The following is a 13,932-nucleotide window of genomic DNA, read 5'->3' as shown; positions in this document are numbered from 1 at the left end:
CAATGTGCCGCTGTCCCAACAGAGGCACAAAATTGTACATTATGGGGTGCCACTTGGCTGCGACGAACCCCTATCAAGCAACCAAACTGCGGGAAGAAGAAGAAAAAAAGATGCCGTCAGCCAGGAGATTACGGCAATTACTATGCCACTTTGAAGGCAACATTGCTTGTATAAGCAATGTTGTTTGGCAGCATGCTGCGCTCTTGTAACAGGTGAAAGCGAAAGCCTGCTGCACACTTGGTGAGGCATTATTCTAAACGATCGGAGGGTTCACATTTCTTGCAAGACATAACGAGCCGCAGTGTGAAGTAACGCGTAACTCTTTAGGTCGAACTCCTCATCGACACGTGCAAGCACTTAATGTACTACCTAAAGGTGCAACTTGCTCGTCGGCGGTAAGTGTTACAAATGCTTAACGCAAGCCGAACACAATTACGTTGCATCCTCTCGGCAGGGGAATGAAGCACTCGCGGTCGAACGCCTTGCTCCTGCTGCTTCGCACGTCGCACCTCGTTCCTCGCATGACGAGCATCCGAGACTATAGCGTACATCCGCGGCGGACCGCGCAATCCGCTAGTCCCTGGGCGAGTTTCCTCCACCGCCGTATCACTCACTTCGCAGTCAACTGTCGCCCCAGCCACCGCCACCACTTCGTGACGTTAGCAACGCAAGACCTGTTTTATTTTATTTTTTTCTGTCAGGGTGCGCCGCTCGTTCCCCTCTCCACCCACCGCTCGCTCGGAGAAGGTCACGTGTTTTTGGGTACCACTGGACAAGACGCCGCTTTTTTTTTTTTTTTTTTTCAAGGCCATCGCGCAATGAGCCATTGAAGGCTTTCTCCCGAAAAAAATTGTTGAAGAGAACGGAGAGAGACCAGATGACAAGGTTTAACGAGATCACCAAACACTATCAATTTTGAAGGGCCCATTTGCCCCGGCACACTCCTCGCTATGTAGACTGCAAGCGACGGCATGGCGCTTCTTGCAAACACATACATATCCAAATCCGGTGGCCTACCAACGCTACTAGCCGGACCTCCACACTGATAGATGTAGATTCTGTCAAGAAAGAGCGGATCTACAGCATATGGTTTGGGCTTGTCCTCGGACGCCCACACAGAATAAAACACACAAGACCAAAGAGCAGTGGGAGACCGCGTTCTCAGCTGTGCACCGGAAGACCAAATTAAGGCAATACAGCAGGCCGAAGATGCCGCCAGGGCCCAAGGGCTCGAGCCCGTCATCTAAGCAGAGAAGCCTAGGTCACGTAAATCTGCTGTACTAAAATAAAGTTTATTCCTCCTCCTCCTCCTCCTCGTAAACCGTCCGCATAACCTAATTATTAGAGCTACTTCTACGGCTACACGGGAAATGCTATCCGCGTAGTTAGGAGGCCATTACCATGACGACCAGACAACCAACGTATGATGACAATGGAGACATAGAAATCGCGGATGCAGAGAAAGATATATTTTAATGAGAGATTGAGGTCTTAGCCTCATGAAATGCCTGGCATGCTGCACCCGCTGTTTAACGTGAAGGATGAGTTATAAAATAAAATAAAAGCGAACTAAAAAAAAGAACAAGAAAGATAAAGAGGCATAAAAAATTATCAGTACATAAAGAACACAATTGCCAGAATACTGACACACGAAACTGAAACAGGAGAAAAAGACAATAAAAGAACAAGAACGATTTATAAGAAACGATCCATAGATGACAAAAGACGTCAGTGGGACTGGATATTGTACCTCTAAAGCCGTCTTGGGTCTTCTGTGTTTAGCAAAGCCAAGTCATAGCAATGGCTTGTGTGATTTTGCTGATTACGACGACGGGCAAGTAGCGGACACTGCAAACGTAATTTCGAGGTTTCTAACTGTTGTCTAAGTGAAAGACTTCACAATCTCAAGCGCATCCCAAAATTTTCCCTTCGGGAAGCTGTGCTGGGGCAATTTCGTCAGCGGGCAGAACTCCCTCATACTAAATGGAGCTTGACACCATAGACGGAATGAAGAAATCAGATGGAGGAACTTCCGGAATGAAGCACCTCTTTTTGATGCAGCCATATGTGCGTAATTCAATGCGGTGTTTCGGGGGAAAGCATTTTTTTTCTGCCTAACGAGAGATGCACTTCCACGTGTCTTATCAGTTCCCGAGTAAAAGTGGAGTGAACCAAACTTTCATGAAAGATGATAATTGTGCTTCGGTTAAAAAGCCCGGAAGTCAGCCGCTTCTTTTCGCTTGCGGAAACGTTAATTTAAAACTAAACGTGCCCCCCCCCCCCCCCCCCCCCGCCGTGCGTCTAATTTATCGATAAACGAAGTTTCTAGGAAATGAGTGTTATTGGGTTTTCTGTTTGGATTCAGCGTATTTCAGTTTGCTTGCCGTGAAACGTTCCTCGGGCTTGCATTGATTGCATTTCTCGATACTCTTTGAACGCTGTCAAGTCTAAGGCGAGTGGTTGTGTAAAGCATCTATTGCAGATAACGATTCTAAGTATCGTAATCCTATTGCAAGATTTAAATAAAAGAGCAATAAAAGAATGTCTACAGATAAAGTACCTTCTCTGTGAATGTTAAACATTATTATTCTGCCAAATTTAAGGGTTTGACTGGGTAGGGGCTACATGCTTTGTCCCCTGAAACCACTTGATATGTTGAGGTTAACTGAAGAACTAATCATTAACCGCATTTTTTTTGGTTTTGGCAATAAAATTATTAAACCGTGAATACATAACTTTTACGCCATCATTTGGTGTTGCAATGGAAAGTTTAAGTGCCCAGCCTGCAAGATTTCGCCATGGTAGGCTGTCACGTGTGATACTACTCGTGACCATGGGGTTTCCAAAGCTGATTTCGATCAGCTCTGGAGGGCCAGTGAATGGCCACGCTCGGTTCATACTGTCAGGATTGGGGGCTCAATCCCATCGCTCGTGATCCGTTGTCAAGAATGGAGTCCGGCATGAATTCGAGGGTAGCTGGCCCATGCCGTCGTCCAACTTATCCACGCTGAGGACGTTGATGAAGGGAAGAACTGCTTCTCATCGAGAACGAGGAATATGGGTTTATTTACAGTATTTAAATCAGTCTAACATGACTGCTTAAGAAAAAGAGTGTCAGTCCAACATGACTGCTCAAGAGAAGTGTAACTTCTCTTGAGAAACTTAACAATGTTTATTGAATTATTTATGGCGCAGTATGCATTGCTGAAGATGACGAAGTTTACAAGGTAACAAAGCCGTTCGAAGCCATAGGGGCGTGGTTTAGGCGAATTCGCGTATTCCCCAACATTCCCATGCTGTCCCACCGCCCCCATCGCAACTCCCGTAGTCACCAGCGCCAGAGTGTCCCCTAGTAGATATTGTACGAAGCTCCACCGCAGCAACAGAGGTGGGTAGCCGGCGCTTGCCTGATGTCCACGCGCTTTCCTCTTTGCACGCATGCTGGCTTCGATGGGCGTGCAGCGTGAATCCATATCCTTCGAAGCTTCGGCTCTGCCGGAAAGGTGTGACACGGCTTGTCTGACCCGACGACATCTTTCTCACACCATTTCGCGCAGTAGAGGTAGAGGCAATCTCCCGCGTTGTGACCGGTGTTTCACTGATCTCATTATGCAAAGCACCACACCACACGAACGGGGATTTTGAAGACTGGGGCACGAGTTCCGCTTGCAAGAACAAGTACGAGGCCACGAGTATAACCGCACAGTTGAGACGTCGTACGCTGCCGTCGATGCGCGTGGAGAGATGCGGCTGATGGCTGGCACGCCCGTATGCGGCACAGATAGCGTCACAGAAACGTGAAGCAGTTCGTGGTGCGCCCGATACATGCGGTGTTTCGCGAAAAATACAGTATATAAATTATTTATTCGCTGGGTTCTACCTGAAAACAAGGTTGTGTACACCAGTTTCAGCCCTAATCTTTCATTTGGGCTATAACACTCGTCAGCAAAAAGTTTTGTTCATATTCCGTTTAACTTGTTCTAGGTGGCGTTTAATGATGGCGCTCTTAGGCCACATACAGGAAACTATGGGGGCTGTCGAACTTCTCCATCACCAGCCAGTGCAACCTCCGCAAGCGAAGATCATTCTAGAGGTGGGTGGTTATTTAGCTGTACTTTCTAAAAAAGAAAAACAAACAGCGTAACCTGCTCTGGAAGACTGGCCAGGAATGAGTGCAGTAGAATTGGTCAAATGTACAACGAGAGTGGTGAGGAAAATTAATGAAAGAAAGTTATTAGGCAGGTAATTTGAAACGAAGCGCCCACAACTAAACAAAGGCGGTGAATATTGGATAACAGAAAACCATGAGCGATTCCATTTTGTGAAGGTGGATGACAAGCAAAGCTGTCTAGCTGTCTTTAATTTTGAACAAAGGTACGAACACATTTATTGCCTTGATCAGTGGTCACCGTGGAGAAAGCTGCGCACACATTTGTTTTGCCACATGCGCATTCATTCGTGCCATAGATTCGTTATATGCATTCGCGCCTTCGTTTCGCGATATACTGAGGCAAAGAATTTGAGACCGAAATCACCGCACCGACTGGCAGTGGGCCAATGCCGTCAGCGCCTTCATAGAGGGAGGGCACCATGGGAACGCTAGCATTACGACGGGCATCGGAGCCAGCTCTGGAAGAAGCCGACGACGAAGGCGCGAGCAGTGGCACGAGCCATTGATCATGATGATAGTTTTAGCTCTCAAATATTGATTGAAGAGCACGTTAAGTACACGGCACCTCAGCCATAAACAGCTGCGCTCTGTTAAACATTACTAAAAAAATTGAAATTAGGAAGCAAGAAATTTAACATGTGAGAAATCTTGTGGCACTGAAAAAGTCAACGCCCCTACAAACGTTCATGAGGCCAAAGCATACAACGGTAACACAAACACACACACGCACATACACACACAAAAACTACCCGCTGCGGTGGATTGGCCTAGAGATCAAAGCCCTGGCGCGGCGGCCACAATTCAATGGTGTCTAAATGCAAAAACGGTCGTGTCCTGTGCAATGGGGGCACGTTAAAGATCTCCCGGTGGTCGAAAGTAATCTGCAGTCCCCTACTACGGCTTGCCTCATAATAAGATGGTCTAGTTTTGGAACGAAAAGCCCTAGAGTGAATTCGCTGACGCATAAAACTAACAATCGACATGAGTCAATAAAATTTTCTTTTTTCTTCTTTAGTCTACAATGTTCTACAAGTCCGCCAATGGCGCTCCAGCATGATCAGAAAGACTAGAATCGAAGAAGAAGAAGCAGAGGAAGAAGGAGAAGCCATCTTGCGCTGCGGTGTTCCGTCTGCTTACCCTTTGGAATCACCATGGAACCCCTCTCGCAAGGAGCCTCGGAGTCGCCCGAGGAGCACAAAGCCAGGCGATCTTCGAAGGCCAACAAGTCAGACGTCGGGCACAAAGGCGCAAAGAAGAAGGCTAAAGCAAAAGGTCCCAAGCATGGAAAGCACCACACTACAATGGAAGGCGCGGAAACGAGTGAGTAACCGCAACCATCGTGTATAGAGTATTATAGCTTTTCAACAATTTTACTTCGGTGCTTGTTTGTGCACGACAGTGTAGTTAAAACATGGTGATAAATGAACACATTTACACGGCCTGGAAAATCAACTCAAGAGGTACTGGTCAATGTTAGCCCATATTTACGTAACTCCCTCGCTCTAGTAGCTCAGTGCTTGTGACGATGCATTTAGCCGACGTAGTGAGAAAGGGTCAATTTTCGACAGTGGCAATTGCACTTTGTTGCTTTTTCAATGCAAGAATACTTGGATAATTAATCTCAGGTGTCCCCAAGTTCTCAAGATTATTCGTGAGCCCTCTACGGTGGCGTCTTTCCTAAGCTAGGTACTTCTTTGAGCCGTTACATTTCAATGAATTCTGTTGCTCAATCAATCGGTCAATTGACAAATCAATCATGTTTGTTGGGTGGATCACCATTTCATTTAACATTTGGTGGGGCGCATCAGGAACCCCGATAGAGACGCATGAGAGCGCTTTTTATGACATCCGTTGCCATCCCTTTGAACATTTCTAAATAATGTTAACAGCACTATAATCATTCCAATTAATCAAGCAATCTTCCAATCGAGTAATCAAATTACTTTCAGCGGCCGGGACACTGAGAGTTCACCAGGCAGCGACGGTGCCGAAGCCAGAAGAGGAAGTTCCATCAACTCGACCGCCAGCAGACCCGACCTGCCAGGCACTTCCATCATCGACCGAAAGGCGAATAGTCTCGTCTGTGGGACCTACAAGCGGGCCCTCTTCACACGATCTCCAAACTGAACACGCCGCAGTGCCTCTGACGTCACCAGCAGAAAGGCCCGAAGGAGCTGCGGACCAGGCGTCGCCATCGACATCGCCCACCGGGGCCGAGGAACGTCCCGTTGATACCCCTTCGGTACGCCCTCCTGAAACGGACCAACTATGAGCACTGTTTCACCCTAGTAATTGTTCGACATTGAGACAGGCCAGCCACTTGCAGCATAGATTCCTACAAGAATTGGGTCTGGGAGCTCTGCTGCGCACCCAGCATTGGAATGATGGTTCTTATGAGCATATGCATGAGCTTGGTCACCCTGGCTTTACACGGCTTTGGCAATTCGCAAGTTTACCTGTTTTATTTAAAGGATTATTTTGTAAGAAATGCAGCAAATTGCAGTTATTACGAACGCCTTAATATACCTACCGGTTTCGTCTGTCCATAGAGATATATAATTTACTGAAAATTTAGAAGCAGAGATTCCAGAAAATGACGGCGCAGGACCATCTCAAGTCTCAGAGATGAAGGCTAATCCAATCCCTGTACTCGTACGAATCGCGCCCATGGTAGCTCAATGGAGCACAAGGGTGTTCTTCAATATTTATTGTTGTAAACTCGTATGCCTTGATGCACTGCACTGGGGACTTCACCCTCGAACAACTGTGAATCAATGCGCGCGATGCTGCGCGCGAGGAACGCCGTTTTACGAGAAAACACGCTTTTGTGGCAGAATAGCTGTTCAGGTGTAAATGTGCGCGTAGGGCTGAAGCTGGATTGTTACCCCCTCCAGAAAATTTAATACTGTGTTCATACCGCGCTTTGAAGTGGTAACGGTTCCATGGGCACTGCATCTAATTTAGAAACCGTAATCTGTCTATAAATTCAAGTTTATGGAAGCGTTCTTTTTTTTTTTTTTGTTAAACTGTATGACGTGCAGTAACAACCCACTGGGATTAGGAGAGAGCAAACTGGCAGAGTTGTGGCGGAAACTGGCGTCGTTCATCTAATACCGAAGCCCGTATGAAAGTGATTTGTGTTTGGGTTTCCGCCAGCGCGTTATCGGAAGGGGCCTCGTTGCAAAATATCCGCAGAGGTATGGCTTGCCCTTCTGAGCAGATCTTTTATTTCATCGTACGCTCATGTAAATTCATCTAATGCACGTGCTGTGCTTCACCAACCTGCGCGACACTGTTGCAAGGACATAGCGTACGTCTTCAACGACGAGAAACTTAGCACAGTTACGTGCGTGTATTCGGTATAACGCAGGTATTTCACCGAAGGAGAGCATCATCCATTGGAAAGGACGAACCAGCACCGCCCAGAGAGACTTTGTCAGAGAAAACTCGAGCCTTGGACGCTTTCCTCAAAAGTGAGCTAATGAAAGCTGCGATTTCCCAGAAAAAGAAAGTGAATAAATATGGTATTGTTTGCTGTAAAAGAATAACAATAAAGGCAACGAAAAATATATTCGCTGTATCTCCGCCACTTCTAAACGCCAGCACTTTGCCTTTAGCAACGACACTGGGTTACTCCATGATGTTAAATTTAGCTATCTGTTTGTGTGAATACTCAAGGTTCCTATTTGTAAGCTTTATCATATGTAGAAACTCCAAGAGAATAAGCATTTCTGCTTGCAATTGTAGGAAAGAAAAAGAGCCAGTCAATTTTGTGCTTCTCAGAATTTGGCAAATGAATTGGACTGTAATACTGCTATTTCCCATTAAAGACGCGTAAGCTTTAGAGCCAGTACGTTATTGGCTTTTATGAGGCCTCAGTCATCAGTATACCACTGCCCCTGAAACCGCAAGGCATTCAGAAAGCACCAAGTTGCATCTAGTAAAATACCAAGCTGTAGAAGGTGCAAGTTCGAAATTTGCCTTTTATACCCGCATGAGCACATTTGTGCGTTATATATAAACATGGTGCAATTACCCATGCCCGTCGTTGAGGTGGTTGAAAAGTTTTCTCCGCTTTGTTGCGTTTTCTACCTGTTTTTCTAAATTAAAAGAAAAGAACGTACATATCTTTTTATGTGCTTGATTCAGCCGCTTTCAAATTCTAAACTATGCTACTAAAACTGACACAAATTCTTTTCGTATTCAACAGTTGGCATAAAGCTGTAAAGTTCAGCCTCATTGAGTATTGGAATGGACACAGGAGCAACGCGTCCTGTTACCATAACCTAATGCTTCGCATAATGTAATTTTCCACATCACCTGGGATAAGCGCAATTTCAAAGTGACAGTTTTCTTCGCCTACTTCCTTTGGTTCTTTTGAGCCATCTGGCCGCGGTTGGGATAGGAGAGAGGCCAACGCAGAAGGGGAGGAGAAAGATCGTGGATTGTGACGGACCATTGAGGCGGGAGAGATTGGAGGAATCACTTGGAGGAATCGTGGAAAAGGTAACGCCAATCAGAAGCGTAGAGACATTCGAATGGAGCGACAAAATTGCATCAATCCCTCAGACGCAACGTGAGTGCTGTAGTAAGCAGCACTGTGTCAGTAGCAGAGTGGGCGCTACCATATCCCCTCCGGATCAGAGCAACAGAAAGTACCAAGTTTGCGTGTGCATATAACAAGTAATTTACATGACACCCAAATCAATCGTCGCAGCCCAAGGAGCAGAAGAAGAAGCGGTGTCGTTCCTTAGCGGCACGAAGATGCTAGACCGCTTGCAAGGGGCAGGAAGAGAACATCGGCTATACCAATAAAAGAAGCACTTACAGAGCATAACGTCATTATGGTTACAAAGGATAAGGAAGACATGCTACGACGGAAAAATTGGACCATTCGCAAACGTGTTGCATCATAGAATTCTATGGCTGCTGCGCATAAATACCGGACCAAATATTTCACCAAGGATCCATTCGCCGTATGGTTTGTTGGCGCAGTTGTTACGGTTTTAACTTGGAAGAAATGGCACTAAAGGAGACACATAAGACTAGACTCCAGAACTAGCAGCACTGACAACTTTTTGAAACAACAAAATGTTGTTGGTGGCACCCGCCATTTCGTCTATTCTTGTGTGTCGTCTGCTTTTGAGTGATGAACCAGTTCGAAGTCCTTTAATGTCTCTGTTAACGCTTTTAGTCGCATGAGCTTCCGCCGAATTTTATAATGATGGCTGATATCCTATGCAAAATGTATTTTTAATTCCAATTTCTGAAGTTCTCGTGCGCGCAGTTGACATATTCACTCAGGTTGCCACAAAGGTAACCCCGAAAGTATATCGGAAAGTACGGACGTCCATCTATGCCATGTTAAACGCGGGCACGTGGAGTTGCTTCCCTACAAACAGGTTGCGGAAAGCTTTGTTTCCGAACGAAGGCGAAAGCTCCCGGCGTTAAACGTACCCTCGTTATGAAGCTTATAGCTCACTCGAGTTTTCTTTTTTGACCGTGTATTCTCAAAGTCTCTGGCATTTGCACACAAAGAATTTGAGGCAGAGACATTAGAAAAATATGCTGGTGCGTGCGCGCGTGCGTGTGTGTGTTTGTGCGTGCCTGTGTGTGTACGTGTGGGTGCGTGTGTGTTTGTGTGAGCAACTAGCCACGCGCTATGCACGGGTCAATTGACACCACATTGAGTCCAAAGACAAGACGTTACGGACACCGCCTCTGGTCAACCACACGCTACGGGACACTAACTCTGAAACTGAGAGGTTGTTTTGCTCGCCCCAGAGAAGAACATGACAGGTTCACACGAATTTCACCGCAAATGAGTCAATACTTAGGGAACGTTCGCCTTCGTGTCCAGCAATCTGAGTAGCTGTGCGTAGTCTCGATTGTTTAGTCACTGAACGTAGGCATTCTTTCTCTTCATCAAAAAAGAAAAAAAAAATGGAGCGAGAGGTAACTGGTCCGAGCCTTGTGATAACTTTTGGCTCCAGTCATGATTTCAGCGGATTAATTGCCAATGCGCGTAAGGGATGTTAACGCGAAAGCACTAAGGGCGCCGTGCTGCACACAAGCCGATGTCGGCGTCTTCTGTCGTACGTCGTTCAGCAAAAAAATCATTCTGAACCACAACCATGCCGGCACTCCGCGTGGCTCAGAGGCGTTACTGAATTAATATAATTCCTCGAAGTAAGATGCACCACAAAAATCGTAAAGTACAACCTAAACACAGCCTACAGACATGATAGGGTCGGATTCTAATTTGAATATACTAGAAAACATAATAGTGTTACGCGGAAACTCTAACAAAACCCCTTTTCCAGCGTTTCTATCATTTCTAGAACGGCGCGCTGCGCTCGGTTCTTTGCAACAGCACCACCCAGATGGCGCTCGCCTCCGCGCATGCGCAGCCCACGTAAGAGGCCGCGTTTCTACCAGAAAGCTCGCCCGCTTGCCTTCGTGCATAGCGTTCGCCTGTGTTTTCTAGTAAACGTTACGTTTACGTAAGCCGCAGTTGCCGGGAAGCGTGAGAAGCAATCCGAGATCCTTGATTGCTTTCTCGTTTCACTCTTAAAGGCCATGCTCAAGCATCCTCCAAACATTTACAAACTCAACTGTAAACTGCACTAAACACAATACATAAGAGGAAGCTTTAGCTCGGGCGCTCCTATCTAAACACATGTAAAAGGAGAATTCGTTTTTCTCGGCAACCACTGTACAAAATTTGACGGGGTTTGGCGCATTTAAAAGAAAAACTTAAATTCTAGTGACTGTTGGTTTCGAATTTTTGATTTAGGTTGTCAATTTTTTATTAAAAATTGGCAAAACTCGCAAATTTTCAGAAAACGAAACTATTAAGTTTACAGTTCCGTAACTCAGCAAGAAAAAACGATATCGCAATTCTGTGAATTGTATATGATAGCACATCTAAAGCGGACAAATTTGACATCTTAGACATGAATCTCAAAAAATTTTTTATTATATAATTACAACTTTTGCAGAACCCTCGTAAACAACGTAACAAATTCACGTAAGATGCAAAATGCCATATCAAATTTGTCCGCTTTGAATGATCTAACGGATTCCGTTTACAGAACCAGTATATCATTTTTTGATGCAGAGCTATAAATTTGTAAACTTCGTGCTTCTATATTTTTCAAACATCTGAATTTTTGAAAATCCTTTGAACAAAATTCAAGCCCTAAATCAAAATTCCGCTTCCAACAGTCACTAGAATTTAGCTTTCCCTCTCAATTGCAACAAATTTCATTGAAATCGGTCCAGGGGTTATCTCAGAAAAACGTTTTTACATGTATTTGAATAGGCCGCGTCGGAGTTGGGCCCGAGCTAAAGCTTCCTCATAAGGTCGGCGACTTAACGTAGCCATCACCTTTCATGAAGGAGGGATTTTGCGAAGGATTCTGAGCCATTAAATAAATGAAGAGCTGACTAAGAGTTATTTTAGCGTAGAAGAGGTGATCTTTGAACGAAACCCAGTGAGCACTGCGACGGCAATCATAAAAACCCGCATATATTGCCTGGGTTGACTACGGTCATTAATTAGGGACTGCTGGTTTGCACGGTGTCCACGGATGGCGCTGAACATTGAAGATGAGAATAGATAAGAGGAATTACTTCCTGGCGCTGGTCTTACTTAACACATACCATAACAGTGATGGTCATTACGACACAGCAACGGATCCAATCAAGCGTGGTAAACGGTGGCCGAGCCGGAAGCCCAGCTGTGTTCCTGAGAAAACTATCGTGATCTCGCAGCCAACCAAGGTGCGCTTCGGAGGCCTCAAAGCCTTCTTGGGGCTTCCATCGTCACCAGCGTCTTCATTAAAAACGGTACGCCTTGCGAAGGCACCATTGCCCTATACGAAATCCGTTCTATGTTTTCTGTTACACACTCATAAAAATATACATACATACATACATACATACATACATACATACATACATACATACATACATACATACATACATACATACATACATACATACATACATACATACATACATACATACATACATACATACATACATACATACATACATACATACATACATACACACATACACACACATACATACATACATACATACATACATACATACATACATACGTATGTACGTACGTACATACGTAGATACACACACACACACACACATACACACACACACACACACACACACAGGAATACATTATTATTTCGAACATATCTTTCTTCAAAAATTGCGTGCTGCTGATGCCGCAGTAAGGCATTGTCAGGTAGTCTCCTGCAAGTGGCGTATCTTACTGGCGCAGGAAATGTTTACGAAGGTTCCTTTCTTCCGCTTTCATGGGACATATGTGGTCTGCAATGAAGTTGCAAAATTTTGCAAGTGCACAGCTTGGGCGCAAGGACATTGCAATCCTTGCAACAATCTATAAAGCGAATCTAGAGGTTCTACCTTGGATAGCTGGAAAGGTAAATGGTATGCTTCATTTTCATGAGCAAGCTGCTCCACCACAGTTTTTATTAAATTTGACAGATGGATACGAGAAATGTTATTAAAAAGATGAAGGGAACGTTTCCTTTTCGTGAAGGAGTTGCTTTACTACAGTTTTTATTAAATGGGCCAGGCAGATACGACAGAACAGTTCTATAAAGAGAAAAAGTTATGTAAGAAGTATAACTGGGAAAGGTAAATGGAATGTTTCGTATTGAGAAGCTAGCAGCTGTGCTGCAGAGCTTTTTTTTTATAAGCTGAGACATGCGGATACGAGGCAACATTTGCTTAAACGGATTTATATTGGGATGGGTGCAGATGAGGTTGAGAAAGATGACCTAAAGATGTCTCACTTAATTAGAAATACAGGTGGTGCTGATTCCTCGTGCAGAAACATTTCCAGCAGTCACGAAGTTCCAGCGGCGACAGCGAACGAGCAGGGTTTTACACCATTGAGTAGAGTTCTGGATAATACTATGTTGACGGGATATCCTGCGCCATGATCATAGAGATCGCAGTGAAGAGGCTTTGCGACGCCAAACGGGGCGTTTACTTGTGTTATAAAAGAAATGCTAAGGCAATAAACTGCTCCAGCGCCACATTAACATTGTCGGGGTGCTCGCAGGGAGAGCCACCCGTCAAGTCACCAAAAGACCAGATCCATAGCAACGCGGAAGGTGTCTCAATGTGTGCCTTCCCCGACGATGACGTCAAAGACGTGCACTCCACCTTGCACAGCACTGGAAGAGTACCAGAAACGGTAAGCAGATATGTCTTTACGCCAGTTAGTAAGTAATGTACATGTCATTCTAATATTTGGTTGATCATAAATAGCAGACATCCACCCTTTCGTAGCAATTGCTACAAAGGAAACCCATACCATCTGCTAGCCGCCTGGTTAGCTCAGATGGTAGAGCGGCTGCCCCGGAAAGGCGGTGGTCCCGGGTTCGAGTCCCGGACCAGGACGAATTTTCCTTCAACTATGAGGCTTTCCTTTGAGGAACCCGTATGGGTTTCCTTTGTAGCAATTGCTACGAAAGGGTGGATGTCTGATTTTCCCTTTATTCATTACTTCTCTCCACCTTGCGGGTTTCCGGAGAACTACTACGTCATAAATAGCAGAAGGGTTCTTAATTCAGCTTGTTAGCACATATTGACGCGTTTTCATCCTTTTCTTCCGGTGTGTGCACTTCAGCCACTAACAACCTAAAGTTATCGCTAAGTGCATGATGCACTTCCATCATTTGGAACTTACTCGAATGCTA

General features: G+C 45.2%; 1 non-coding gene across 1 annotated transcript; it reads left to right on the top strand.

Moving 5' to 3' along the window:
* Positions 1–13,559: 13,559 nt before the first annotated feature.
* On the top strand, positions 13,560–13,634 carry TRNAS-GGA (transfer RNA serine (anticodon GGA)). The gene has a single exon. It is a non-coding gene; the product is annotated as a tRNA-Ser (tRNA).
* Positions 13,635–13,932: the final 298 nt, after the last annotated feature.

This window comes from Dermacentor andersoni, chromosome 9, assembly GCF_023375885.2.
Source record: "Dermacentor andersoni chromosome 9, qqDerAnde1_hic_scaffold, whole genome shotgun sequence".
Classification (NCBI taxonomy): domain Eukaryota; kingdom Metazoa; phylum Arthropoda; class Arachnida; order Ixodida; family Ixodidae; genus Dermacentor; species Dermacentor andersoni.
This window is presented reverse-complemented; position numbering and strand designations above follow the sequence as displayed.